The sequence below is a fragment of the Sus scrofa genome, chromosome 11 (genome assembly GCF_054392235.1).
Source record: "Sus scrofa isolate SSC_HxYL_T2T_F1_AM1 chromosome 11, Sscrofa_HxYL_maternal_Yorkshire_Landrace_v2.0, whole genome shotgun sequence".
NCBI lineage: Eukaryota > Metazoa > Chordata > Mammalia > Artiodactyla > Suidae > Sus > Sus scrofa.
The window spans coordinates 12,085,806-12,111,429 of NC_139393.1; the positions used below are offsets into that span (position 1 = coordinate 12,085,806).

Here is a 25,624-nt window from a genome sequence, read left to right on the forward strand (position 1 = left end):
TTAACCTTTTCTGATATATTAGATTGGTTTATAAGACTAAGCTCTATCTTACAGAAAGCAGTTGTCAAATTGACACCCAGATAGATTTTCAAATGATTGTAACACCTATTTTTATCGAGGTATATAAAATAAACATAGGTGTAATCATCTATGATCTGCCTCCCTAATTGCAGGGATTATTTGTCTTGAGAAAAATTCAATTGTGCATTATAAAATTGTAGATTGCTCTGTTTGTAGATCTCAGAAGTTCAAAGAAGGTCAGAACCTCAACTGCAAGATTAGGAAACAAGCTTCCAGAGATGTACTTTAGTTTACAGTGAGTAGGGACATTGATTGTTTGTTCCCTGTGAATTGATTTTTTTTTCTTTCTTTTTTTCATTTCCTTGAAAAAATACTAATGGATTAATTAATGGCAACTCTCCTATGCTTTTATGTGGTCAATAGTGGCTTAGTATGCTTTAGTAAAAACAATGGTAGCAAAAACAAGACAAAACCTGACAACACTTTATTTCTAGGGGACCAGTATTGAGGACTTGAAATAACACTTGGAAAGATTTGATTAACAGCACAGAAAAACAGGCTTAATTTGGATTTAATGGGGTAGACTTCAGTGACAGCTGACACTGCCATACACCTTCATGCCTATATAGCTGACTTTAAGTTAGCCTGAGAAGGTATTGATTGTGAAGTTTCTGTTGTATAATTACTTTTTGCTAGGGGAAAAAAAAAAAAAAAAAAAAAAAAAAGCCTTGGTGTATTGATCTAGATGGGAGCATTTGAGTAGCAGTTTCCCTTGGCTAACAGTGAGTGTCATCTTTCAGCCGTGATAAATGGTAACGTCCTGGCTCAGCATAATTGCTTTGTGGTGAAATGAACCTCCTCTACCCTTCTCCTTTTCCCATCAAGGAGATAGAGTAATCATCTTTATCTCAAAGCCATGATTTACTGAACTAATCATCCTCTTAATAGAGGAAACTCTTTCCCCCTAGAGTATGGCCAGTTTTTGCTATCTGAAGCAGAAATGGCTTATGAAAAGACGGAATTGTTTTCATATTTTAGAATTCACAAGTATATACCTTTTAAATCAACTGTCCATTATTCCTGACCTATTCTTTTACTTATCCCTCCAGTCCCAGTCTACTGGATAGCCTTTGATCTTCCATTGAATGTGAATTAAAAAAGAAAAGATGGAGGTGATCAAATCTCATTACACTTACTTTGACAGTAGGAGAACTCATTATATAAAAAAAATCTATTAGTTTCCTGAAATGTACTGCTTTTTTGGCAAGTAGAAAAGTTTATTTAGCTGAAACATGTTTTGGAAAGCCTTCCCTAAGTAAATCACTTATTTTTTTTTTTTTTTTTTACAATTTTAAGTATTAAACAGCATTTCTATTATTTATTTTTTATTTTTCTATGGTGCTTATCTTCATTAAGAGGCAAGTAAAATAGTTTGAATGGGGAAAACATATATTCCCTACCAACTCTGAAAAACTGAGAGAATTTGTATTATTTGTTAGGATTTTGACAAAGATGTTTAATGTGTTATCAATTTTTCATTAAGCCTATGTTATATTTTGCTGAAAATAGATTTGTATTTACTTGTCAGTACTTTAATATTGCCCCTGGGTAATGACTTTTAGTTAAGTAATGTTATTTAAAGCATATCTGGCAGTCATTTTAGATCATTTTAAGACCGCTGTGAAGGGTTTGGATAAAGGTCATTTTCAATGATTGTGCTTAGTTAAATAAATGTGAAAGGTTTCACAAAGGGAATCTTGCTTTTCAGTATGCTGTCATAAATTTCCTCTTAGCACATCTGGGAATACCAAGTAAAATGTAGTTGTTTCTGCCTTGAAGGTAGTATATTTTATGTTTTTCTTCCCTTTGTTTATTTTCTCCTCATAATTCTGTTTATTCTCACAACTGAGCACAAAGGTTTCATTTTGCCATAAATTAGAATCACCACTTTTGACAGTTTGTGGGAACTCCTGTATATATGTATTTCTCCAAACATTTAAAATGAGTAGTTTTTTCTAAGACTTATTAAAAAGTATTGCTTTTTATTATTATTTTCTTTAACAATTTTCCATCTACTTTGTAACCCTGGTTCACAGTTTGCTCCCTCTCTGGCCACAGCTGGCCTCTTGCTGTTCACAGCTGAAAAGTGAAATCAATGCTTGGTTTAACAAAATGCAGATGAAAGCCATTCTGATCATATATAGTCATTTCCCGTAACTTTATCAGCCTTCAGTTGCTTATGTGCTCTCTGGAAATCATTGTTTATTCAACTAAATCCAGCCCCAACTTCTGTGTTGAGATGTGCTGTCTTCTAGGAAAATAATACTTCCTCAAAGCCATAAGCATTATGGATAGCTCATCGTTATAGTTTTCTAAAGTAACTGTTGCTTTTGTTCCCCTGAAAGGATTATTACAAATCTAATAAAATCATTTATTTAAATTCTGTAAACTTATACTCTAAGCAAAGATGCCTCTTTATTCTTAATGTTAATACAGTTTAAAATTTTGAAATAAAAAAAACCGCTAAAATACTTCAATCCAAATGATCATTTCTTAAATATTTATTTGAACAAGATTGGATAGAAAGCGGTATTGTAGCTGAATGCTTCAAAGGTCACAGAACTGCAATGAGTTTGATGGAAAACAGCCTTTCTCCTTCTTATTTTAAATGGTTCCTTCTTTGATTACAAGCATTTATTATAATTATCAAGAGATTAGGCCGTTGTTATAGAATCCTTGTAATGGAACCATTTAGAAGGAATATAATGGCAGTTTATTGGATTCTGCAAAAGAAAAGAACACAGATAAAGTGGTTCTTTTTTGGTAAATGGTTCAACTGCTAGCTAAGTATACTAATTTTATTATTCTATCTTAGTTCATTTGCTCTACTACTTTTTGTGACTAAGGGTACAATTTTTTCTAACAAATAACTCGTCCTCTGGTCTTTTTTATGGTTTATGCATTTTGTAGTGTTTTTGCATGTATTTGTGTGTTTTTTCTGAACAAGGGAAGGCTCACAAATAAGTAGCACTCAGTACTCTTAATACGTAGTCTTTGTTTTAGAATTTACATTTGTCCAGTATCCTTCCTGAGATGGATTTTTTATTATTTAGGTTTTTATTTTTAAAATTATTGGCATATGAGTCAGTTTACTTATCTCATCTAGTTCATAGTTCATATGTACTTAATCTTCCAACCACAGTAAAAAAAAGTCCCAAAGGAATTCCTGTTGTGGTGCAGCAGAAACTATCTGACTAGTACCCATGAAGACTTCAGTTCGATCCTGGGCCTTGCTCAGTGGGCTGGGGATCCAGCATTGCCATGAGCTGTGGTGTAGTTGCTGTAGTTGTGACTCTGATTCAACCCCTAGCCTGGGAACTTCTGTATGCTGCAGGTACAGCCCTAAAAAGCAAAAACAAAAAAGTCCCAATGAAATAGATACCCTTATGTTGTCAGATTGAAGACCTATTCAGTGCTAATATCCTTTCCAACAAAATCAATACAGTTAGTCCTCAAGGTAGATGTATTTTAGGATCTTTCCTAATTCCTCAGAGGCAAAGTTTTGTGGGCCTTAAAATACTCTTTCTTTTGAGACTTTTATCCATTTGAAGGCACCTATAAAAAAATGCAAGATAAAATATTTTGAAAGATGCTAAAATTCAGTCAAGTAGATTTTCCTGTCCTTTTCCAGACTAGCAAGTACTAGAATTGTAGGGTTCAATGAAATACTGGGGTGAACAAGCAACTCAGGAATCCATGCCTGAGGAGAAAAGGAACTCGGGCATTGCATGAGGTGCCAGAGTGGACTTCCCATCGTGGTGCAGTGGGTTAAGAAGCCCCCTGCCCCGCTGCTCCGGTCGCTGCAGAGGTATAGTTCAATCCCTGGCCCTGTGGAGTGTGGTTAAAGGAGCCAGCGTTAATGGCAGCTGCAGTGTAGGTGGCAGCTATGGCTCGGATTCAATCCCTGGCGCTGGAACGTCCATATGCTATGGCTGTGGCCATAAAATAAACGTAAATAAAGTAAGGTAAGATGCCAGTGTAGGTAGAAGGCTGACTTCAGAAAAACTGCTTCTTGCGGAGTAGGAGACAAGGTGAGGAATGGTAGTGTTGTTTTAGAGACTATAAATTTCCTGAAAACAAAGACCACCTAGTGAGTACCTTGCGTTGATAGGTATCTTGAGCATTTTCAAGAATATTTTTTAGAAAAAAACTTTTTTTATCAAAGTAGCCAAGGAAGCACCACCTGGTTTTTTTTTTTTTTTTTTTTTCATTTTTGGCCACACAGCAATATATAGAGTTCCCCGGCCAGGGATCAGATCGGAGCCTCAGCTGTGCCCACTCCACTGACCAGGCCAGGGATCAAACCTGCATCCCAGAGCTCCCAAGACACCGCCAATCCCATTGTGCCACAGCAGGAACTCCAGCACCACTTTTTTTTTTTTTTATTACTCAATGAATTTATTACCTTTATAGTTGTACAATGACCATCACAATCCAATTTTATAGGATTTCTGTCCCACAACCCCAGCACATCTCTCCACCCCCCAAACCCTCTCTTTTGGAAACCATAAGTTTTTCTAAGTCTGTGAGTCAGTATCTGTTCTGCAAAGAAGTTCAGTCTGTCCTTTTTTCAGATTCCACATGTCAGTGAAAGCATTTGATGTTGATGTCTCATTGTATGGCTGACTTCACTTAGCATGATAATTTCTAGGTCCATCCATGTTGCTGAAAATGCCGTATTTTGTTCCTTTTAATGGCTGAGTAAAAGTCCATTGTGTATATGTACCACCTCTTCTTGATCCACTCCTCTGTCCATGGACATTTAGGTTGTTTCCATGTCTTGGCTATTGTAAGTAGTGCTGCAATGAACATCGGAGCACATGTGTCTTTTCAAGTCGTGGTTTTCTCTGGATAGATGCCCAGGAGTGGCATTGCTGGATGAAATGGTAGTTCTATGTTTAGTTTTCTGAGGAATCTCCATACTGCTTTCCACAGTGGTTGCACCAATTTAGAATCCCACAGTGTACTAGGGTTCCTTTTTTTCCACACCCTCTCCAGCACTTAGTGTTTGTAGACTTTTGGATGATGGCCATTCTGGCTGGTGTAAGGTGGTACCTCATCGTGGTTTTGATTTGCATTTCTCTAATAACGAGTGATGCTGAACATCTTTTCATGTGTTTTTTGGCCATCTGTATGTCTTCTTTGGAGAACTGTCTGTTTAGATCTCCTGCCCATTTTTTGATGGGGTTGTTTGTTTTTTTGGTATTGAGCTGCAGAAGGTATTTACAAATTTTGGAGCTTAATCCCTTGTCTGTTGATTCATTTGCAAAGATTTTCTCCCATTCTGTGGGTTGTCTTTTCGTTTTTAGAGTTTCCTTTGCTGTGCAGAAACTTTTAAGTTTAATTAGGTCCCATTTGTTTATTTTTGTTTTTACTGTCATTACTCTAAGAGGTGGATCTGAGAAGATGTTGCTGTTGTTTATGTTGGAGATTGTTTGGCCTGTGTTTTCCTCTAGGAGTTTTATAGTGTCTGGTCTTCTATCTAGGTCTTTAATCCATTTGGAGTTTATTTTTGTGTATGGTGTTAGGGAGTGTTCTAATTTCATCCTTTTTCATGTGGCTGTCCAGTTTTCCCAGCACCACTTATTGAACAAAGCTGTCTTTTCTCCACTGTATATTCTTGCTTCCTTTGTCATAGACGAGTTGGCTGTTGGTGCATGGGTTGAATTCTGCGCTTTCTCTCCTATTCCACTGATCTATATTTCTGTCTTTGTGCCAATACCGCATGGTTTTGATGACTGTTGCTCTGTTCTCAAGTCCGGGAGCCTGATTCCTCCAGCTCCATTTTTCTTTTGGCTGTTCTGGGCAGCACCACTTTTTATATTTAAGATTTTATATTTATTTGAAGAATTTCAAATCATATTACCTCTACTTTTTTATATCCCATGTTATCAGTGTTAATGTTGTTTTGTTAATATAGCCATACAAAGTGCTTCATTAAGTTGGAGCAATTGTTTTATTCCCAAAACTTACCTGAAAAAGCTTTAAATCACTTATTGAATACCATAAAAAACTTTATGTTAAAGGTTTCTGGAGATAAGAACTTAGTATAAGGGTGTGCCTATCCCTTTTTTTTTCATTACTGAGTTTCATGTATATTGTACAAATGGGGAAATTTGAAATTGCTGTTATATGTGAGTTAACATTAATACTTGGGGAGTGATATAAAAAGGAGAGGCATAATTTAGAAAGAATTTGTAAATAGTAAGGATAGTTTAAAATGTACAAATCACCACACATTCTATGTTTGCTCTGCTTATAAAAAAGTTAGCTCCATATTAATTTAATACTAAGCTTTGCTTAAAAGAATATTATATGTGTGTATATGTATATGTGCTTATATTTTACACTGAGGTATATTGATAAATAAGAAGTGTAGATCATGGGATGTGTGTAGATAAATAAATGAAGGGATTTCAAAAGGAAAATTTCTGTTCCACCTGTAATTCTTAGAAAAACATTCAAAAAAGTGACATCAAGAAGTTTTGGCATATTGGAGTTCTCGTTGTGGCTCAGTGATAACGAATCTGATTAGTATCCATGAGGATGTGGGTTCCATCCTTGGCCCCACTCAGTGGGTTAAGGATCCGGCATTGCCGCAAGCTGCAGTGTAAGTCACAGGTGCAGCTCAGATCTGGCATGGCTGTGGCTATGGTGTAGGCTGGCAGCCATAGCTCCAATTAGACCCCTAGCCTGGGAACCTCCATATGACACGGGTGGGGCCCTAAAATTTAAAGGAAAAAGGAAAGAAATTTTCACATTTTAGTTGAAGACTTTATCTTTGTCATTAATTGTCAAAGTAGGCCATCAGGAAGTTATTTTTTAGTTCTTACCAAATCTTCAAATATAATAACATATGTTCAACTTTTCAATTTTCTATGACTAAATTTAGTTTTTCCTCAGATATCAAATGTATCCGTATCACTTTTGATACACGTTCATCAATCTGACTCTAGTCGTTGTTGGTGCTAGAATCTGTATGGAGGAAAGAGGCATTAGGACAACAGGGTTGGTTTGGCAGGAGGCATCCTAAGCACACTGTTGCTCTTGGATATTATAAACCAAATCAATAAAAATAAGCTTTTCTGCAAATGCCATTATTCATATTATATATCCAATATCTTTATTAATTTTGTTAGGAGGAACTCGAGTAGGCTAATAAGATTATGATTTCATCATTTATGAAATAAAGCACATGAAAAATAATGCTTGCACTTACTTCCTAGGACTATAGTATGGCAACTAAGGAATATTATTGAAAAATAAAATAAATTAAAGGTACTTTGCGTTTGATTAGCAGTTGGACCATTTGGGAGAATAAGAGTTTCACTTTTAGGATTTTTTACAGGTCTAATCCTTTTAAAAGCCTTGAAAACTGCAATTTTTTTTATACATTTGTGGAAAACACATTGACTGACAAAACAATTTAAACCGCTAAGTGGCTATTTGTTGTCTTTAATGCAGATATTTATATATTTCCTTGCAGAAATATTAACTTGTTTAATTACATAGAAATAACACAAATGCAACTGGAGTGATAGATAATATGAAATAGATATACCATACCACTTCTCTAACATCCAGAAAATTATGGTTTGCAAAACAAATTCAATCCCAAGGGTGGATAAAAACCTTTCTAACAATACAAATAGCAAATTAAAGTTGCCCGAGGCCTGGAGAGATGGAAAGGGAGAGTCAGTTGTTCGAATAAATGGAGCTTTGTTTCTCCTAGATAATTTCAAATCAAGAATGGTAACTTTGGAGTTCCTGTCGTGGCTCAGTGGTTAACACATCCGACTAGGAATCATGAAGTTGCGGGGTTTGATCCCTGGCCTTGCTCAGTGGGTTAAGGATCTGGCATTGCCGTGAGCTGTGGTACAGGTCGCAGATGCGGCTCGAATCCCATGTTGCTGTGGCTGTGGTGTAGGCTGGCAGCAACAGCTCCCATTAGACCCCTAGCCTGGGAACCTCCATGTGCTGGAAAAGACAAAAAAAAAAAAAAAAAAAAAAAAAAAAGAAGAAGAAAAAAGAAATAGAATGGTAGCTTTGTCCAGAACCAAAGGTATTTTGAGGCAGAGAAGTGAAGGACTCAGGAGAGTCATCAATATTCCATAGGGAAGTGCAAGGAGGGTACACGGTGATTGCTAATGACCTTCCAGGTCACCGTTGACCATTCCATTGGAATTATTTCCTGTGACAGTTGAACTGGTCTCCAGAGCTAGTCCTTCTAGCTAGCTGGGATGTCTAGCCAAGTCCAAATCATAATTTTAATCCACATTCTTTCTGAGAAGCTTCGTTACAGCCTCAACTACCCCTACCACTATGACAGATTAGTTTCAAAATATGTTGAACTAGTAGAGTTCGCCCAGTGAACCTGAGGTCGAAGGACAGTGGTTGTGGTCAGTACCTGAGCCTTGCACAGCACCTTAGAGCATTAACCTGGAGCAGTGGTCGACACTTTTCCAAACACATTTTTAGCGCATAAGAAAGATTCTGAAAATTCTCCTGGTAGCCTACTAAACTTAAAATTGACGAGTTCCCACCGGATTGTACTTTCATCCTAGCTGAAGTAAATTATAAATGCAGTGCTCCAAAAATTAGGATAATTATGTGTCATAGAATAAGGAATAAATGATAACAGGTTTCATTCCCAAACCTAATGTCCTTTGGTATGCTTTTTTCTTTGAAGTTGTTGCATGGTAAAAAGTTGGAATTCAGAGTTCCCTGGTGACCCAGTGGTTAAAGACTCAGCATCGTTAGTGCTGTGGCATGGGTTCGATCCCTGACCTTGGGAACTTCCACATGCCATGGGTACGGCCAAAAAAAAAAAAAAGATTGGATTCCAAAACATCATTAAAGTAATCGTTTATTTTAGGAGTTCCACTGTGGCTCAGCAGAAACGAACCCAACTAGTATCCATGTGGATACGAGTTCAATCCTTTGCCCCGCTCAGTGGGTTAAGGATCCAGCATTGCTGAGAGCTACTATGTAGGTCGCAGACATGGCATGGATCTGGCGTGGCTGTGGCTGTGGCATAGGCTGTCAGCTGTAGCTCCGATTTGACCCCTAGCCTGGGAACTTACATATGCAGCATTTGCAGCCCTCAAAAGAAAAAAAAAATTTTTTTAGAATATTTTCTGATGATCATATTTAGATCTTTTATTTTATTTTATTTTTAATTTTTTATTACTCAAATGAATTTATCACATCTGTAGTTGTATAATGATCATAACAATCTGAGTTCACAGGATTTCCATCCCACAGCCCAGGCACATCCCCCCACCCCCAAAGAGTCTCCTCCGGAGACCATAAGTTTTTCAGTGTCTGTGAGTCAGCATCTGTTCTGCAAAGAAGTTCAGTCTGTCCTTTTTTCAGATTCCACATGTCAGTGAAAGCATTGGATGTTGGTGTCTCATTGTACTGTCATATTTAGATCTTTTAAATGTAGAGACCCTTTTTGTTTATCCACATTTGAGCATTTCTAGAAAATTGTAAAATAGCTTTTTCCTTATATGTAATTTTTTTATATATAAATTCTACCAATGATATACTGATTTGGAACTCTGAAGTAACTAAAACACAAAGACACTGAAAATACACATTTTAATTTCTCTTTTTCCAAGTTAAAGGAACCAGGGATGATTAGATTTTTGATTAGACAGAGCAAACGTAGACTCAAGTTACACACCTTTAGGAGATGTGTCTCTAACTGGCTCATGGTCCCTGTGGGTATTTGTTCAACAGTACACCTCACCACTTTTGTTGCCAGGAGTCTTATGTTAGAGACCAGGAACCCACTGTGCTTTTCTCTTATAATATACAGCTTATCACAGTAACTAAGGCTTATCTTCCTCTTTGAACTATTTTGTGTCATCATACCTAGACAGATGTTCTAACTGTGTGGAGATAGCACATCTTGCCCTTCTAAAAAGGAAGAAATTGTTTATTTAACTTATTTATATGTCTTTGTATAGTCAAGGACCAGAGAGTTTATTCCAGAAAATGTCTTAACTATTTTCTTCCTTTCACCCCATCACTGATGGATTGGTCTGTCTCCACCATACAAGGGAACAGTTAAGCAGAACACTATGCAGATGTGAAAGCCCTGCTCCTAGGAACAGAAACAGATGTATTTCTTTACCTCTGAAGAAAAGGATTGTCTCCTCAGGACATGAGAACAAATATAATTCTATTATCTCTTTTCTTCCCTCCTTCCTTTCCTTTCTCTCTCCTTCCTTCCCGCCTTATGGTCTTACAGTAGAGCTTAAAATATATATATAAAACCATCGATTTTAAAAAACAATGCATCACAGTAAATCTGTAATGTTGTAAAATTTCGAGCTTTTTAAAGCTATTATTACAAAGATTTCCCAAACTAAGTGAAAAGTGGTTTGATTTCAATTTACCAATAAATTCAAAGATTTAATATAAATTTATTTTCCTTGCTTTTCAAGCAAGAGCTTCTACTCAGTCTTCATGCTAATGGCCTTTGCATAACATATGCACCCACAGGAATACAGAACACGAATTCAGTCTTGGGAGATTTCCAAACACTTGCTGGACTTGGGTCTAGCTAGATTCACAAATCCTCTGCCAGATAATAAATTGTGATTTCTGCTCTTACCTTTATTACTTTTTTTTCTATTTATTTTAAGTTTAATCTTCTTTTCTCAGTTTTCTGAGACGCAGGCTTAGATGATTGGTTTTAGACCTATTTTCTTTTGTCTTTCTTTTAACATTAGACCTATTTTCTAATGCCTTCCTATGCACTTATTAGCTGCAACTCACACTGGTTGTTACTTTCATTATCGTCAAGTTGGAAATATTTCCTACTTTTTATTTCTTTAATAGTCTGTAAGTGTGTTGTCCAATTTACTCATTTGGAGTGTTTATAGATATCTTATTGTTATTTATTCCATTGTAGTCAAGGAATGCGCTCCTTATAATTTCAGTTATTTTGAATTTGAAGACTGTTTTATGACCCAGTGTATATGGCATATCTCAGGGAACATACCATGTGCACTTGAAAATAGTGTGCATTCTTTAATCATTGAGCATAGTAATGATAGGTTTAAATTAGCTTAGAATGTGATAGTATGGTTCATATTGTCTATATCTCTACTGATTTTTTGTCTGCTCATTCTGTCTATTGAAAGAAGGGTGTTAGAGCCCCCTAGTATCATTTTGAGATTATCCATTTCTTCCTTTAATTCTCTCAGTCTTGTTTCACATATTTTGAGTCTCCGATATTAGCGAAATATGTCTTCTTAAAAAACTGGCCCTTTTATCAATATTAAGTATCTCTCTTTATTTCAGGTAATATTCCTTGTTTTAAAATACACTTTTCCCATTAATAACAAATGACTCCTGCTTCTTATGCTTTTTGTTTATATATCCTTTTCCATCCATTTACTTGCAACTCATCTATGTCTTTGTATTCTCAGCGCATCTCTTGTACCACAGCCTCTAGTTGGGTGTTGCTTTTTAATCAGTGGTGATCTCTGCTTTCCAATTGGAATATTTAATCTCTTAGCATTTACTAATTAGTAATTGTTGATATGGTTGAATTTAGCTCTACAATTTTAATATTTGTTTTCCATGTCTCCTTTATTTTCTTTTTTGTTTTGTTTTGTTTCTGTGTTCTCCCATTTCTGCCTTTTTATGGATTATTTCAATATGTTTTAGAATTTCATTATAATTGATATATTGGTTTTTAAGCTCTACCTCTGTGTGTATTTTTTTTTTGTGGTTAAACTAGGGATTATTTTATATACCTTAATTTTCAGTCTTCATAGATTTAATAGTGCACCACTCATCCACTCATGTAAAATATAAAAACCTTCTAACCATACGAATCAGTTTACCTGCCCATACACTTCCAAATTCTTTGTGCTCTATATTTTGTGTAGTATATATTACACCTGCATTCCTTAGGAATCCCACAAAAGTGTATCATAATTTTTCTTTGATATCATGTATATGTTAAAGAAATAGAGAGAAAATAGTAATTTATATTATGCAGGCATTTACCATTTCTGTGCTATTTGATCATTTCAAAAGATTCCAGATTCCATCTGGTATTTTCCTCCAGACTGAGAATTTCCTTTATCATCTCTGATAGTGCAGACCTGTTGTCAGTGAACTCTTATACTTTTTCTTTTGCTGAAAAGGTGATTATTTTGTCTTCATTTTTGAAAGATATTTTCAGTGGATATGGAACTGTGGGTTGAGAGTATATTATTTTTCTTTGAGACCTTTAAAGACGTTTTCCCACTGCCTTCTGTGTTCCATGTCTCCCTACTATATGCCGTGTGTCCTTTTCTCTGGCTGCTTTCAAGATTTTGTCTTTTTCTTTGGTGTTCAACACTTTGACTAAGATGTTCCTAGCCGTGGTTTTCTTTACCTTTATCCTCTAGGAGATCACTCAGCTCCTTTAATCTGTCAGTTTATATCATTGAAAATGTGGGAAATCGGGGGCCTTCTTTCTTTAGGTAGTCTTCTGCTGCAATCTTTCTGTGGGGGACTCCAGTTTCGTCTATGATAGACATGAAACCATGTATAGTTCCACAGATACCTAAGCCTGTTAATTTTTTCTATCATGTTTCTCTTTCTACTTTAGGGTGGATAATTTCTGTTAATCTCTCTTCAAGGTCACTGACTTTCTCTGTATTTCCCTTCAGCTATGAAACCTATACAGTGAATTACTATCTCAGGCATTTTACTTTTGCCTTTTAAAATTTTGATTTGGTTCTCTTTCCAAATTTTCTATTTGCTGAGATTTCCTATCTTCCATTCATTGTGATGGTGTTTTTCTTTACTTCATCATAGTAGCTACTTTGAAGCCTTTGTCTAATGTCAACACTGAGTCATTTTTTGGTTGACCTCCATTGATTATCTTTTTTCTTGAAAATGGTCGTATTTTTCTGGCTTTTTAAAGCTTTTTTATTGTATCCCAGAAATTGTAAATGTTAAGTGGTAGAAACTCTAGATTCTGTTATATTCCTCCAAGGGGTGTTGATATTATTGTTGTAGCAGGCGGTTAATTAGGTGAGACTCAGACTGTAAAGTCTGGCACATATACCACAAGTTGTGGCTCACATCTTATTTCAGACTGATTTTGTCTGTCTTACTCATACATGGTTCACAAATCAGCAAGAGCGCCGAACATAATTCACACGGAGAATTTGGCATCCCCTTCTCAGGAACTCCTTTCCATGGTTCCCACCTCACGCTCCAGCATTGCTGTTTACCTCAACCTCCTTCCTCTCATTCTTGTGTCTGTAAGCAAGCTTTCTATCAGAGTTTCAGTCACCCTGCATCATTGCCATGACTATAGCTGCCCTGGAGATAAACCCTCAAAAGTGAAGAACTCACCCTGTATTGATCACATCCCTCAGTTGTAACACCCCTCCGAAACGACAGTTTTTCTTTACTCGCCACAGCTCTCAGGTTGTTGTTCTTTCTAGTTTGCTCAGATCTGAGGGTGGTTGTCCGTGGAAGAGTCAGTTTGTTAGGAGCTGACACCTGTACCTAAGGGTGACTTACTTTTTCATTCCTCTGTTCCTTACCACTCTTCCAATACCCTTTCCTCTGCTTCTGTCTTATGTCAGGTAGTCCTACTGGATCTGTCTATAAAATATATCCAAAATACAGTGTCTCTCCTCCGGCTCCAATACCATAATTGTTTCCATCTCAGTTTCTCCAACACCCTTCTAACCTGCTTTTCAGCTTCCACACTAACTCTGTACCATTTTTCTTTTTCCTTCACACAGCAGCCAGAGTGAGCTAAAGGATAAATCAGATCTTATTACTACTCCTTTCTTGAAATCTTCCAAAGATTCCTTCAGGACCCTAAATGATCCTGCACCTGCCTAGTTTCAGAACACCTTTGATCCTCTTATTGTCTGACCTTAAGCCAAGCAAAGAGTCCTTCTGTTACTCAAACATACCAACTTCATATCCAAGGTACTGCCTTCTCAGCTAGCTCCCTCTGCTGTCAAGAATGCGTATACTTTTTGTCTTGGGTGGCTGGATTCCTGTCACTGAAATATCTACTTGTATTTTACCTTCTCTTGGAGGCTTTCCTTAAGTATACTGTGTGTAGTATTCTTAGTCACTATCTCATTACTAATCTCTGTTTTCATCATAACTCTTATTATTATCCTTTTTTAAAATCTTTTTACATCCTTATTCTCTTTCCTGCATGAGAATTTAAATTCCATGAGGGCAGAGACCTTTTCAATTTTGATCATTGCTGTTATAATCCTAGCTCCTAGAAATAGTGCCTGCTCTAGAATATTCATTAATTCTGTGTTTATTGAATACCGAACCTGCTGGTTGGACTTGGTGTATGAGCTCTTGACCCTCCCTCTCCTTTTCTGTGAAACTTGGGGTTAGTATCTATCTCATAAAGCTGTTGTAAGGGCTAAATGATGTTTTTATAGAGTATAATATGGTGCCTGATTCATGTGTGTTACTCAGAAAACAGCAGCTCAAAAAGAGTCGCATAAAAGAAGAGACATCTATCATGCCCCACCTAATTTTTTTAGAGCTAGAAAATGATGCAATTTTTAAAGCATAACATAACCTTGAGAAAGACAACAAGGGGAAAACACTTTAGATTTCAAGAATACCAAAGATGATCAAAAAAACTTCACACAGGCGTTCCCATTGTGGCTCAGTGGTTAAGAATCTGACTAGTATCCATGAGGATGCAGGTTCAATCTCTGGCCTCGCTCAGTGGGTTAAAGGATTCAGCATTACCATGAGCTGCGGTGTAGGTCGCAGGTGCAGCTTGAATCCGGCATGGCTGTTGCTGTGGTGTAGGCCAGCAGCTGCAGCTCTCAGCCTGGGAACTTCCTTATGCCACAGGTGCAACCCTAAAAGACAAAAAAAAAAAAAAAAAAAAATCACATAGGCATGGGTAATCTGGCTCAGCCCTTCTTCCTCCTACTGCATCAGTCCACAACAACCTTTCTTTTTGTGTATTTTACCATGGCTAGACTGGAAAGTTTCCTGGGGATGTTTGGTTAGGATTCAAACTGTGCAATGTTTGAGGTAATCACGAATCTCACTGAACCAAAATTCATGTATCCATTCATGTATTTATGGAGCACTGCATTGTTAGAGGAAGGGGAAAAAGCCACTAAGAAATCCTTGTTATTAAAGTTAGAACTTTTAGGGTTGTTCATTTCCACTGCAGCTGTATCATAGGGTCTGAATCTCTCCTCTCCTCATTTACCTGGTATATCCCTCTTATTCTTTAAAGGCTTATTTCTAGCATCATCTCTCCCTGACCTCTCCGGGTAAATTCATAAGTCTTCTTATGTGCCCTCAAAGCACTTTAATCAAACGTCAGTTACCACTTTATACTGTAATTATTTATGTCTCTGTCCTCCTTTCTACAAGAAGGTGAGCTTCTCAAGGAGAAAATACTCCTTGCTTATCTTTGTTGGCCTAACTCCTAACACAGTTACTAGAGCAACTAGTGTTTTCGTAGTCACTCAAAGCAAGCACTGTAACTTACGTTATTTCTAAGGGCTGGGGATGAGCAGTGATCAAGAAAGAAGAGGTCTCTGCCCTCTGGAGCAAGTGAGAGGTTGCGTGAGTGAGCTGACATACTCATCAGCTTCTGGCTCATAGTACATAATGTTTTTAAATGAAAAATTACCATGTCACTGACAACATATTCCAAAGTATGGTCCAAGGACTGTCTATAAGTGTTATTGAGTAAAGTATTACATGGTAACATGAGTTTGGGATGTTGAATTAAAGAAAATGAAACAGTCTTGTTTAATGCATATCAGTTAAATAGAGAACTCTTCACAGGAGCCCTAGACATCTGTGTTAATTGAGTTTTTCTTTATGGGTCAATATTCAAAAAGATTTGTTGAGGGAGTTTCTGTTGTGGTGCAGTGAAAACAAATCCAACTAGTATCCATGAGGATGTGGGTTCGATCCCTGGACTCCCTCAGGAGATTAAGGATCCAGCGTTGCTGTGAGCTGTGATGTAGGTCACAGATGCAGCTCAGAGCCGGTGTTGCTGTGGCTGTCGCGTAGGCCAGCAGCTGTAGCACTGATCTAACCCCTGGTCTGGGAACTTCCATATGCAGTGGGTGCAGCCCTAAAAAGAAAAAAAAAAAAAAAAAAAGATTTGTTAGTAGTCTCTATCTCTATCTTGAGCCAATTGTAGGAGAAAAAATTTTGGTATTTTTTAAAGGGATAGTGCCATCTTTAAATAGTTCATTAATCAATCCTATCTGTCTTTTGGTTTAGAAAAAATATGGTTTTAAGGAAGACAGAGGTCATTTATTACAGTTAAACTGTACATCACTTTATGCTCATTATTTATATTTAGATTCAAAAAACTTCCATTGAAGGTCAAATCAATGCTTATGGATTGGCAAACTGTTTGCTGAGTTTTCTAGTCATATATTTATGCCATTGTTTTAAGCATATAAGCTGCTTTTATGTAAAAGAGGAAATATGAAATTGATTAAATGCTTAGAAACAACTGTCTGTAAAGTATGTGTATTATGTGTAAAGCAAGTCTTCTTTTATTAAAATGGCCTAATTATTAAAATTTTATGAACTATTTAAATTTTTAAATCAAAAGTAAAATTTTATGCAAGAAACCTATCTAAAATGGCAAAATAGTGTAGAACCACTTGAAAAATAAGAAAAATTTTAAATATTACATTTTAATAGCAAACAATTCAAATATCATTCTAATAATTGAGGCATGAATAGTGAGATGCATATTTAAATATGCTAAATTATATAAGCACATGTGTTATGCTACCCTTTGGAAAAATGCTTTATACCTGAACGCAAAAAAATTGATTCAAATTTAAATAGTATTTTTGGGAGTTCCCCAAATGGCTTACTGAAAACGAATCTGACTAGCATCCATGAGGACCCAGGTTTGATCCTTGGCCTCGCTTAGTAGGTAAAGGATCTTGTGTTGTCGTGAGCTGCAGTGTGGCTCACAGATGTGGCTCAGATCTGGTGTTGTTTTGGCTGTGGTGTAGACCAGCAGCCACAGCTCCGATTTGACCCCTAGCCTGGGAACCTCCATATGCAGCAAGTGCGGCTGTAGAAAAAGGCATAAATAAATAAATAAATAAACAAATACATAAATAATAAACATTATTTTTAAATACCAGTTTTAAAGTAGCTACAAAGTTATTCCTTTATTGTGAATATAATTGTTTAAAATACTTATATAAATCAGTGACAGTTAGGGGATAACTATATCATGAAAGATTTGCTGTCTTTGTATGGTTTTATATTTTTAAGCACAGATGTTTCTAGGAAAAAAATAAGTAGAGGGGATATAGGCTTTGGTTGTTTTCTGAATGGACAAAATTGTTAACAGAGCTGAGGGTTTTTGTAAATAGCAAGTTAATTGTGAAACAAGTAAGCATACTTTTTCAATTAATTTAAAATAAATGTGTTAGATATCTTTTTTGGACATAAAGTTTTTTCTTTGGTGTCCCTCACAAATAACAGAAAGAACTGCGTACACCTGGATCAGCTTCCCTTAGATTACTGAAATGATCATGTACCCTAAAGTAAACTTCACAAAGGCAGACGAAATTGTCACCATGTCCTTAATTTGCTGTTGTATTTTCCTGTTTAGGTTAAATATGTTACTGGCAAAGCATTCCCTTCTAAAAAAGGCATGATAAGCTAATAAGAAAGCGATACCTTTACTTCCATTGTCAGTAGTCGGATAACTATTTTCACTCCACTTAGTGTGTATTAGTGGAAAAGCCAAAATAGGCCATATACGGCTTTGTTAAAACATATTAGTGTGTTTAGCAATTAGTAGCTTTGCCCTGCCTTTCAAGACTTGTCTGTGTCATCTTTTGTTTTATAAGTTAAGTCTAATTTTATTACATGAAAACACCATGAGAGAACAATTAAATTAAAAAAATGTTACTGTATACCTATTATTTGCAGACTGTTCTAAGTTATGGGGTTGTAAAGCTGCATAAGACAAATACCCTGGTCGCTTGCTGTTTACAAGCCAGTGAGAGAGTCAAAGCATAAATGCATGAGTAAATGAAAAGTTGAGATCTGCCAGAATACGATAAAATTTTAATTGCCACATTTACTCGTAAGGATGTTTTAGAGAGAAGAATGGCATGTGATACAAAACAAATATAGAAACATAGCAAAGAATAATTCACAATTAATGTCTAGTTGGGTGAGCAGGAACACTTTAATGAGAACGGTAGCACATAATTAGGAATGAACCGCACAAGTCTGGGGGACAATCTGAGGGGACTAGAGAATCCTCAGTAATGCAATAGGGAGGATGATATTGGAACGAGGGATACTCAGTGGACCCTGCACAGCAGGATGAAAGATTTACTTCTGCACATCTGTCACTTGAGCAAAGTGTTGCATTAAAAATGTTAGACCTTTAGGTGTTCCCATCGTGGCTCTTCCGAAACAAATCCGACTGGGAAACATGAGGTTGTGGGTTCGATCCCTGGTCTCGCTCACTGGGTTAAGGATACTGCGTTGCAGTGAGCTGTGGTGTAGGTTGCAGACGCAGCTCAGATCTGGCATTGCTGTGGCTCTGGTGTAGGCCGGCGGCTACAGCTCCAATTCAACCCCTAACCTAGAAGCCAAGCAGGTGTGGCCCTAAAAAAAAAAAAGACATAAAACCCCCAAACAGACAAAAATGTTAGACCTTTAAAAAATATATCTGAATTTCTGGAGTTCCCGTCGTGGCGCAGTGGTTAACGAATCCGACTAGGAACCATGAGGTTGCGGGTTTGGTCCCTACCCTTGCTCAGTGGGTTAACGATCCGGCATTGCCGTGAGCTGTGGTGTAGGTTGCAGACGCGGCTTGGATCCCGTGTTGCTGTGGCTCTGGCGTAGGCCTGTGGCTACAGCTCCAATTCAACCCCTAGCCTGGGAACCTCCATATGCCGTGGGAGCGGCCCAAGAAATAGCAAAAAAAAAAGACAAAAAAAAATATGTATATGTATATATATATCTGAATTTCTGGAATACTTCTTGTTTTAGTTGGACAGAAATGCAAAAATGTATGTAATTTTTATGACAGCTGAGAGAATTGCTATTAATGGTGGATTTATGGCAAGCATTGAGCAAAAATCATTAATGAGAACTATTATATCCATGTTTTTATAAGAAAACGAATACTTAGACAAGTTGCTGTTTACCTTGTGAGTGGCAGAGTTGTGAACCTCTTTCTAACCATCTAGCCTCCTGCTGCTGGTGCCTGCTTCTGTATCACACTGGGCTGAACAATCTGTATATGTTCCTTATGATAATTCTATAAAGTAGGTTTTATTTATCCCCATTTTATAAGTGAAGGTACTGAGATTTAGAGAATGCAATAGTGAAAATCATAAATTTAATTTTAAATAATACCAGGTATGTAAATGTTATATAACTAAGATTCCTTTTATATGAAATAGTTTTTGCTATTAAAAAAAAAACATTTACTTTGCAGTAATGGATATAATTTTAAAGATAATTGAAACTTGTACAGTTAAGCATAAGGATATTCCTCAAAGTTAAGCAAATTCTTGCTTATATGATTTCTTATAGTGATCAATTTCTGAAGTCTTGTGGGGAAGAATTTTTAATTATAATTTCTAAAATATTTAAACCTATTCATCACAGCAGTAATTATTAGGATAAAAGAATTTCTGCTTTTTTCAGGTAGGATAATTGCTGTATAGAATTAAATGTTTCACAAGTAATTTTACAATTTTCCTAATTAAGATAAAAGTAATTATTTCTGCCCTAAGACTGCTTCAAATTGAGACTAGCTCTATTGGAAAAGAGGGAATTTTAAAAGGAGTGTAGATATACACTAAGAAGCTTTGTATCTGTTGTCCAGAAGTAGATAAATAAATAATGGCTGAGTTAGAAGGATAGTTGGTTGGTTAAAGATTCAAAGACAAAGAGTAAAAATGCAATTCAACGTTTGCTGATCCTGTGGATAACAGAGAGCTCATTGAATAAAATTCTCCCCACCCCCTTTTGAAAACTATTTCTCTACTCTCCAACCCTGCTTCCTTATTTAGTTGTTCCTGATGTTGGAACCACTATTTTTTTTTTTTTTTTTTGCAAATGTTAATAAAGTGAAAACATTTAAAAAGTCAATGTTATAAAAGTGAAGATGTCCCTTAAACTGTCTTATCATTTAAACCTTTACATTTGCTGGAACCAAACTTTTTTTTATTTCATATGGGGTCCTGTTTAGTAAACAGAACTGTTATGAGAAATGAGTTAGTGGAATTCCCATGACGAGGCTCTTCCTCTTCAGCTCTGGATGAAGGAAAACCCAAGAACTAACTCTACCGCTCTGTCTGGATACTTGACTCCTAAATGTGTTCTTTCTTTCTGAGATTCAGAGTTTATATATTTTGTAAGAATTGAGAAGTTCCTGTCGTGGCGCAGTGGTTAACGAATCCGACTAGGAACCATGAGGTTGCGGGTTCGGTCCCTGCCCTTGCTCAGTGGGTTAACGATCCGGCGTTGCCGTGAGCTGTGGTGTAGGTTGCAGACGCGGCTCGGATCCCGCGTTGCTGTGGCTCTGGCGTAGGCCGGTGGCTACAGCTCCGATTCGACCCCTAGCCTGGGAATCTCCATATGCCACGGAAGCGGCCCAAGAAATAGCAACAACAACAACAACAAAAGACAAAAAAAAGACAAAAAAAAAAAAAAAAAAAAAGAATTGAGCCCAATTTTCTGGACAACACACTTAAAATAGTCCCTCTCATGTCTTACCATTACATATAGAACCTGGCCAGATGCTTATGAACTTATTTCTCTCATCTATCATTTTCACATGGAAAGCTATTTGAAAGACAATAAAGCCACTGTATTCCTTACAACACCAGGAAATCACGCTCATAGGAATGGTGGTGCACCTAAAAAAGCAAAATCACCAAAGTATTTTTTGCCCTCAAAGAACTGTACTTCCTGAAGAAAAAGGAATAAAACGAAAAACAAATCAAAGAATCAAACAAAACATCTAATACTCTATTAGGAGACTTTGCATTTTTGCAACATTAAATTTAAATATAAGCCCTCACATATGAGGAGATATTATATGGACAGAATGAAGGGGCTTTTGAACTTTAGAACAATATAAATATATATCCTTCTTTAAAATTGTTGGACAGCATCAACATGGTTTTTCAAAGGCCACTTACCTAGTGTCTTTTATGCTGAAAGGTTTTACTTTTCATGTTGCATGACTGAGATTATATTATCATGCTTTAACCGAATGAAATTACCTTTCCCCTTTTCTGATAAGAAAGTAAATTAGGAGCAAACATGATACAAGGTACAGTGGATTGTCACTGCAGGACCAGGAAAAAGGAAGGCATGAGGTAGCAGAGGCGACCCATGGGATTATCTGGAGGGAGTAGCAGCATGAGCAAAACGTTAGACCGTAACTCAGGTCAAAGTAAGAAAACCATACCAAAAACAGAATTTTAGACAAAAAGTTTGCTTTCTTACCCACTTTCTTTTGATGCCTTTAGATGTTCGATTTGGCTGCTAACAAAACTTTTTTCACTATCAAGTATAGCCTGCACAGTACTTGCAATCTGACACACGCTTTAATAATATTCACTACTTTTTTCATCTAGAGCTTCATTATCATTCATTGGAAACCTTGTTTAATTCACATGCATTCATCAGTCACTGTCTCCCTCTCTGTGGATCCAGAATGTTTCAGTGAGTTTCTCAACAGTCATCACTTACAGTAACAACTCCCCACCGATGTGCAGGGAAATAAATGATATAGACGGTTGGAATGTGTCCCTGTGGTGTGTTTGGAATCCTAGCTTTCCTTCCAGGTTCAGTAATACTGGGAGAGAGAACAGACTAGCCTGGCTTGAAAAGGTTATGCTGAAGATAAGGATTTGGCTGTGTAAACCATGACTTCACAGTGTCAGGATGTGAGAGTACACCTTTCAAAGACAGGAAGGATGCTTGTTTCAGGATCTTCACCAATTTGTCATTTAAATTACCAGGTATAATACACAACCTGAGGTCGGCGGGGCGGGGGGGGGGGGGGGGGGGAGGGGCGGGTGGTGGATGTAAGCACTTCAGAGAAAGAAGACTTTGGGAAAAGTACTTTGTAATACATGGTATTCATGGCTTAAGACATATGTCAAATGTATATGTATAGACAGATACTTCAGACTAAAATGCATGTACCCACATGCACTTATAGCTATGGGGTAATGTATATTACTAGGAAGTGACTGAATAGCACCTAATGCATATTAAATAAAAGGATGAAGATTTCTCTTACAGAGGAGAACTAAGAATGCAAATAAATGCAGAATTTGTTTTGTCAACATACTTTGTAGCTATATTTCATTAGCATACTTGCATGTATGTGTACGTCCATTTATGCAGTAAGTTGGCTCCCCAATTTTTATTAGTGTATCTCATCTCTTTCCTTCTTAACACTTAGAAAAATTTTAACTATAAATTTATTTATTTATATTATGAGATAGACTGAAAACTACACAAAGGCAGGAATCATGCCCATGTCAGTTTATTCATCCATGCATAGGACTTAGCCTATGGCCTGGCTCATAGGTGTCCAATAAATATTTGTTGACCAAATGAATGAATGTATACAGTACACACAGAACATTCTGCATATTTCACAGGTATCATTTTTCATTCTGAGCAATTAGTTCTGGGTATAGAGAAGCAGGAAACAGCTGTGCTGGTGCTTTCAGTGTAATATCCTCAAGAGAGTCCATTTCCTTCGTTGCTTTCTTTACACTTAGAGGCTCTGTTGCAGGAGCTAGGAAGTCAGCTGGGCTGAGGGCAGATACTTCTTTTGCCATCTACTGGTTGCTTAATCTTGGGCACATCACTTCGCCTCCTGGTGCCTCCACTTTTTCCTTTGTAAAAGGAGTGAATAGCTTATCTCAAAGGGAATTTTAAAAAAGTAAATGATTTAAGGCATGGTCAGTGCTTAGAAAAGTACCTGGAACACAATAAGCTCTCGGTAAATACTGGTCTTTCTATGCGTATTATTATTCTAGGAATTTACTCAATTCTGGGGTTAGATTATACTACAGTGACTTCAGTGCCCTTCGCATCTCAGTTCAGTACCAGGAAAGTTTACTTCTCTCTCATACTCGTGTTCAGCACGGGACCACAGGGAAGCTGTGATCATCAGAGCCCCTCCGGGGTGCAAAATAGTGGAGACGCCACATCAGTGCTTATTTTCTCGATGACTGCAGTGGAGGGGCGGGGACATGGAGACGCGTTCCTTGGCTCTTAAAACTTTTGTCTGGAAGTGACTTGCTTCTCGTGTTTTATTAGCTGAGGGAAGTCACGTGGGCATTTTTTCTTTCAAAACAGATGGAGGAGTATCTTCAAGGTGTGCAGAGGAGGGGAGAGTAACAGCTCCTCACTCGTGGGCTGTCGGTTGGCGTTTGTGTTTTTGTTCAGTCTTGACCTTGATGATCACCACCAAGTCTTCAGCCAAGCAGAAATTCAAGTTTTCACTGTATTTTATGCATGTGTTTAGCAAAATATTCCTGTGTTCCTTTTACCCTTTTCTCTGTTCCACTGAATGGCTTTTGTTATCAAATACCAAGTAACCAATTAGCAGTTTCGTCATATTTTACCAGGTAAATTCAGTTTTCCCTCTAGTTTATGAAGGTGATTGATTTCTGGGAAGGGAGAAGGGGTCCCTTTTAAGAAAATGAAGTGCATTCGCATAAGTCTAAAATGTAATCATCAGAAATTTCATGGAGGAAAATTATGATTTCCTGAACCCTATTTATATTAAAATAACACCAAATTCCAATGAATGGCCACCATTGCCTAGATAATAACATTAATTTCATAATACAACCTCACTGGGAATCGTTCCTTCATTAATTACTGGCTGTTTACTTACACTTTCCCAGCAATTATGTACTGTACTTGTAAAACCACACTTTTGAACAAAACATACAGATGTTGATACTCAGTGTTTCTCTAATTCAGTTGTGCAAGGCAAAAACAAAACTATGAAGACCAAAATAAATAAATAGTAGGAAATAATACGCAGGATCTCACATGCACCCTCCTGGCTGACATCATTAAAGGTATCACACATGAGGTTATAGCTGCCATAAACTTGCAAATTCAAGCGGAATTCTAGTGCAGCATGACCATCTGTACAACCATGGGGATGCAGCGCAGTGGTTCCTATTGTGTCCCCCTGGCTGCTCTCCAAGTGCAGGAAATCTAAATCTCCCTCATGAAGAAAGTGCTTATCAACCTAACTTAGGGTATTAAAAGAAACTTGAGAGTGCTCAAAATGTACTGACCTAAATAGGCTTATCACAGGGTAAACATTTTTAATCGTGCTTACAAATTATTAATAACAATCACATCTAGAGTTCAAACTTCTTAAAAATGTATTACAGTAATCATCATTATTACCTTTTTTTTTTCCTGGAATGGCTTACATATTACAGAAGAATATGGCAAAGTGTATCTTGCTACGTTTTGCTACATTGAACTGTTAAATAGGAATGGTAAAGGAGTGATTTAGTTTAAGAGTCAGCAGTGTGTACTGATGAGTGTCAGTGGGAAAGCAGAGGGAAGAACATGTAAGAATAAAAGGAAAGAAATGTATCTTATTATACGTATTATACTGCGATAATGTCTTTAGCACCAAGAACATTGCCTAACACAGGATAAAAAATACTCAGTAAATATCTTTTTGAATGGAAACATTGAAGGAGAGAGTGAAGGATAAAGTTAGATAGGGCTATAAACAGAAAAGAGAGTGCCAGTTTCCTAGACTGGTAACCTGGCACACATGCCAAATATAATGGTCTTGAAACATCAGCCTTTTATAGGTGTATCATTCTGCCTACAGAAGAACCTCTAAAGATTCTTGACTTGCCAATAAACAGTTATTATCCATTAGAAAAAAAGGGGGGTGAGTTATTTTGTATACTCTCTCATGATATCTAAACATTTTTCTATCAGAAATTTTTGAGAAAAATTGTATTAAAACTGTGAGCCTCTCCCTCCCAAATACATAGACACATATCCCTCAAAATTCCACATGCCATTTCAGGAGCTTTGCGAAACTATAAAACTCACTCATCAGTTAGTGATGAGTAAATTACCATGTATTTCTTTTTAATAAATGGGAATGCTAGGTATAAGTCACATAGGAAAGCAGATTTTGAAAACTGAAGGGGAAAAAAGTACAAATTTCATGACCCAAAATTCAACAACAAAAAAAGCTTTCAATATTTATATCAGATTTTAAAAACATAATTGTGAGCATATGATAGAAAAAAGTGCCAACAAAAAAGAAACCATGGTGAGTGAAAATATGCTTTAATTAAGAAAAATGTAAAGAGGAACACAGATGCAGAGGAACAACACAAACCTATGAATGAGTGTCAGAAAGACCAGCCTGGAATGAGCTGGGTTGTAGTCTACAAACTAACTCCCCCATCAGATCCCGAGATGGCAGGGACAAGGCACTCTCCCTCCGCAT

General features: G+C 36.8%; 1 protein-coding gene and 1 long non-coding RNA gene across 22 annotated transcripts in view; both read left to right on the forward strand.

The window, feature by feature from the left end:
* The window catches only part of NBEA (neurobeachin), a 644,629-nt gene that overhangs the window by 363,594 nt on the left and 255,411 nt on the right, over nucleotides 1–25,624 (forward strand). The window lies entirely within an intron of this gene.
* On the forward strand, nucleotides 17,409–25,439 carry LOC146398525 (uncharacterized). Its single transcript, XR_014819331.1, has 2 exons — nucleotides 17,409–20,511; nucleotides 20,812–25,439. It is a non-coding gene; the product is annotated as an uncharacterized LOC146398525 (long non-coding RNA).